Genomic DNA, 5,000 nt, shown 5'->3' with positions numbered 1-5,000 from the left:
TTAAAGTAGCTGGCTTGTAGATATTAAGGTTCACGTAGTAGATGACCTCCCAAAAGCACGGTGAAGCTGCAGGTTGCATATCCCTCATGGCAGCTCTTGGCATCTCACCACAAGTCTTGAAAAAGCAAAACAAAAGAAAAGTGTAAATGATTAGGCCAAGACATGGCTTTTCCATCTCATTCATCATAAATATGGTTTAGGTAAATTATATTGTTCTGTATATCTCCTGTACACTTTGTATTTACTTGTGATGTTGGCTTGATTATGTCCTCTTTTGAAAGTCGCTTTGGTTATAAAGCGTCTGCCAAATGCAATGTAATGTTATATATATATATATATATATATATATATATATATATATATATATATATATATATATACACACACACATACACATACACATACACTCACACACACACAGGTATATAAAATGTTATTTCTGACTTGACTGCACCGGAATGACTGTGCCTACCGGTGCCCAAAGAGGAAGACAAAAAGAAAGACAACAAGTTTGAGAGTTTGGCAAACTAATAGACAGAACATACAGTAAACTGTAGCAAAATTGTCTGAAGTGACACCACACAGTAGGCATTCCATACACATTCACAGAACCAAAGAACAATCAGGCATGCAAACAGGTCAGGGGTGAAAAAGGTGACAAGAGCGCAGCGCGGCGCGGTGCGGTGCGGTGCGGCGCGGTGCGGCGCGGTGCGGCGCGGTGCGGCGCGGTGCGGCGCAGTGCACGCGCGCAAACGCAGGTGCACACGTGTGTGTTGTGCGCAGTGGATGATCTTGTATAACAGTCTCAGACTAGGGGGGAGAGGATTTAGCTAAAAAAAAGTCTTTAAATGGTGAATTTTGAGCATACTGTAGTTATTAGCGACCAAGGGACAGTGAACATGAGAACTGCCAACCTTACTCCATGACTTAGCCGTCATGTCTGATGGGGGGTTGGGTAGATAGCTTGATAAAATAGGTTTTTATCATGATAGAGCAGTGGTTCTCATAGTAAGTTTCCCCAACACCCCATTGACCTCATCAAAACCCTTAGTAGGCCTATTAAAAAATAAAATAGGCCAAAATGCCCCCAAATGACACTAAGCACCCCTCCTCTCATCAGTCTCCTAACACCCCCTCAACACTTGCCTGGTTGTCATCTCATGCATATTTAATCATCATATTTCAGACAACTTGCAATAGGCTACAAAAAAAATCTTTGTCAAAGTTTGAATTAGCTACTGAAGTTTTACTCAAACTACTCAAATTTTAGCCTATTCACCTAGTATCTCTTTTAATGTCTTCCTGTAGAAAAAATGAGTAGCCTAGGAATAGGAACGCTCCAACTTTGACCTGGAAAAAAGTATGTTTCACTAAATATCGTTCACTTTTTTAAGGTCATTTAGATATAGGCCTACAAAGGAATCGGATTAAACAAAAACTTGGAATGATTTGGCCAACTATTGCAATTTGTCCTGTGTCAAACGCTAGACTGACTGGCCCAGCCTTCTCTCTCCCTTCCCTCTGGCCGCAGCATATGCACGATGTTGCATGCCTCGCCTACATGCGATTTTTTCACCAGTTTTTTTTAATCCATATTTTTTACCCGATAGCTACTTTAGACTTTTCCCCCCTAGCGCACTCTCCCGCTGAACTCTCCAAGTTGGATTCACTCGCGCAGAAATCAGATGTCCTTTGCATCGACTAACCGGAGAACAAGTAGGCATACAGCGAACGAAAACTGAACTATTCTACTGTTAGCGTAGCCTAAATGGACATTTCAAATCATTAACCGAAACAACAGAATACCAGGAACACGTGCGTGTAACCAAGCTTTCGGAGCTCTTATGAGAATACATTATTTTTCACGAGGGCAGGGAAGCTCCGGAGTCAAATTATCAGGCAAAACAACTAAACCAACTGTGAGGTGTGGGGTACCTGTTCACTAACCACGCAGACTTCCACGTTTAGAGCTAAATCCAAAGACGGCACATTTCAGGATTTGGGTAGGGGAAAATGGTCGGACACAACTCTCTATATTATAGAACTAAAAGACATTTGATATAACTACGCAGCCCAGCCGACCAGAAAACACAGGGTTTTGCGCTCTTTCCTTTCGAAGTATGAAGACAGGGCGGGACTTAGATTGAGCTCGTTCTTGTTATTGGCTGTGCCGACAAACAGAAATACTGTGATTGGTCAAAAGTCATTGTCGGTGGTGGCATCTCTCCAGCAATTTGCCATTGAGCTGTATGACATTTTCTGCGGTATACATTTCAACTCGCTCGACCCCCCACCCCCACCCCCCCCCCAATATTTTCTCCTCGGATCTGCACGATTCACAGAAATTACCCATTTTTATTTCAAAACGGCGAATTTCGCCGAAAAGCGGCAAGTTTGCATGCCTGACAATATCAGGCCTCATTGTGTGTGTGTGTGAGTGTGTGTGTGCATTAACGCCTGCTGTTGTGCATTGATATAAAAAAAAAACTTACTTCTTGAATAAGTAGTGTGGCCGCCGACCCAGCTGAGCAGCATTCTTCTCCTTTTACTTGTGTCCTACAGCCAAAAAATAAGCAGTTATTGTGATTTTATTGTTAAAGTAATAGGCCTACAATACAGTTGACATACACATTTATCCTGAACTGCGTTGTTGGGTCCTGACAAACCAGTGGTAGTGAGAACAATATAATTGGATGTTGAAACTAGTAGGGATTTTCCTTTAAAGGGACACTGTGCAGGAAATGGTCAAAAAAGGTACTGCAACTATGCTGCTCATTGAAACTGGGCTGCCTATTGCCAATTATTTCTAGCATGGTCCAAGTAGAGTCATTTTTGCAGCTAAAAATGGCTAATTTTGGAAATTCAAAATGGCGGACCATGGAGAAGATCCCCCTTTTCATGTATGAAAAGTGCAATTTTTCAATTCATAATGAATGCTTAGAATTTGATGGTGGTGGCAAGCATTAATGAAAAAGGTAACATTAGTGAATGGGCAGCATGAATTCTGGAAATAAACAACTAAAAATCTCACAGTGTCACTTTAAGGTTGTGTGTGTTTATCTGTGTGTGTGTGTAGAGTGGAGTGTGCATGTGCATGTTTTGTACGTGTGTGTGTGTGTGTGTGTGTGTGTGTGTGTGTGTGTGTGTGTGTGTGTGTGTGTGTGTGTGCACGCATGAGCTGTTATGCATGACATAAAAGATCTTACTTCCTACATCCTGATGTTTGAGGACTCCTCGGATAAATAGTGTCACAGACCCAGCAGAGCAGAAGTAATCTTCTTTCATTTGTGTCCTACAGCAGAAAAAGAATGAATAACTATGAGTAATTGGGATTTTACTGTGAAATATATAGTACAACTGGTACCCATGTTTACAATTCTTGGATCATACACTCACATTTCAGTGCCGCGTTCTTCCCTCGATGCAGACACAGCTCCGTACACATTAAGCGGTTTTGGTGCCAGGTCATCACGTCCATCGAGGAACAGACTACCGGAATGACTGTGCCTGCCGGTGCCCAAAGAGGAAGACAAAAAGACAGACAACAAGTTTGAGAGTTTGGCAGACAGATAGACAGAACATACAGTAAAAGCAAATAAAATAGCAAATAGCAAAATTGTCTGAAGTGACACCAGACAGTAGGCATTCCATTCACAGCATCAAAGAACAATATCAGGCCAGCTCTCATTGTTAGTGTGTGTGTGTGTGTGCGCGTGTGCGAGCGCATTCACGCCTGCTGTTGTGCATGACATTAAAAACTTACTTCATACATGCCGATGATATCCAAGGGCTTCTTGAATAAGTAGTGTGGCCGACGCCGACCCAGCTGAGCAGCATTCTTCTCCTCTTACTTGTGTCCTACAGCTGAAAAATAAGCAGTTGTTGTGATTTTATTGTTCAAGTAATAAGCCTACAATACAGTTGATATACATTTATCCTGAACTCACTGACTTACATCTCTCAGACAATCCAAATCGGTTTTCATCGGTTTACTTCTTCAGTGACTTAGTTCCAGTTTCCTACACACCCAGCTGTCTTGGTAACCGGTCAGAGGAGAGAAGTCCACCTTATCCAGAGCAGAAGAGATAAAAAAAAAGACAAAACGTTTCAGAGCTTTGCAGACACACCTTCAAACAGACAACAGACAACCTTAAATAAATGTATGAAAGGCTTTTGTCTCACTACTACACACAACTTTACATTTTTCATTTACATAAACAAAAATATAAACCAACCAGTCCCTTCGTAAATACTGCACAGAGTACAATATCACACACTCACACTAGAACTAAGTTACACACGCACGATTTCATGCAAAGCTTGTTGAAGTAGCTGTTGCCTATAGCCACAAATTTCTTTAAACCAGGAAACTTCCCTGTAGCGTCAACAAAGCAACACATCCCTGCTCGTGAATGAAAGAAATTGGATAACTATTCCCTCCGCATTTAAGTAATTTTGGAACACAACGACTGGTGAATGTAAACACGTTTTCCACGCGTAGCCTTCATCCGCATTTATCAAACAGCTACGTAGTAGAGCTACGACTCTAATCAAGCAAGCAAAGCACATACGAGATAAGAAACGCCAGTTGACACACAAACAATAAACAATTGTCGCGACAACATTTTCTTGCACATGCAAGCTGCCCAAACACACGATGCGACTTACCACTCCTAACATACCGGTAATATTTAATGCGCGAGCTATCCCTCCCTCTGCCTTTACCAGAGTTCGGACTTGTGAAAGGTGCAAGTCGCAGTGAGCTCGGCCTCGGAAGAACATCGCAGGAGTCAGGAGAAGTCACACAACACAAGCACTTGCTCTCATTAAACTAGTTCTAGTTGACCCAGAAAAAGAAGAAAGCCCGTCGACTCCCCTACAGTATGTAGAACTAACATGACACTTGTGGAAACCGAAGACAGCCTTCAGATGCCAGCTTGCGGCCCCCAAACGAAAATGCTGTCGTTATGAACAGAATTCTAGGTTGAGTGGAGCCAGGT

The 5,000-nt window shown here is 42.2% G+C and overlaps 1 long non-coding RNA gene across 1 annotated transcript; it reads right to left on the bottom strand.

The window, feature by feature from the left end:
* Window positions 1-2,492: 2,492 nt before the first annotated feature.
* LOC134437259 (uncharacterized) lies at window positions 2,493-4,610 on the bottom strand. Its single transcript, XR_010032373.1, has 5 exons — window positions 3,956-4,610; window positions 3,764-3,864; window positions 3,397-3,507; window positions 3,207-3,292; window positions 2,493-2,556 (listed from the first exon to the last, which is right to left on the bottom strand). It is a non-coding gene; the product is annotated as an uncharacterized LOC134437259 (long non-coding RNA).
* Between the last annotated feature and the right edge of the window lie 390 nt (window positions 4,611-5,000).

Source organism: Engraulis encrasicolus, chromosome 21, assembly GCF_034702125.1.
Source record: "Engraulis encrasicolus isolate BLACKSEA-1 chromosome 21, IST_EnEncr_1.0, whole genome shotgun sequence".
Classification (NCBI taxonomy): Eukaryota; Metazoa; Chordata; class Actinopteri; order Clupeiformes; family Engraulidae; genus Engraulis; species Engraulis encrasicolus.
The sequence above is the reverse complement of the archived record's forward strand: the minus strand, read 5'-3'. Positions and strand labels throughout refer to the sequence as shown.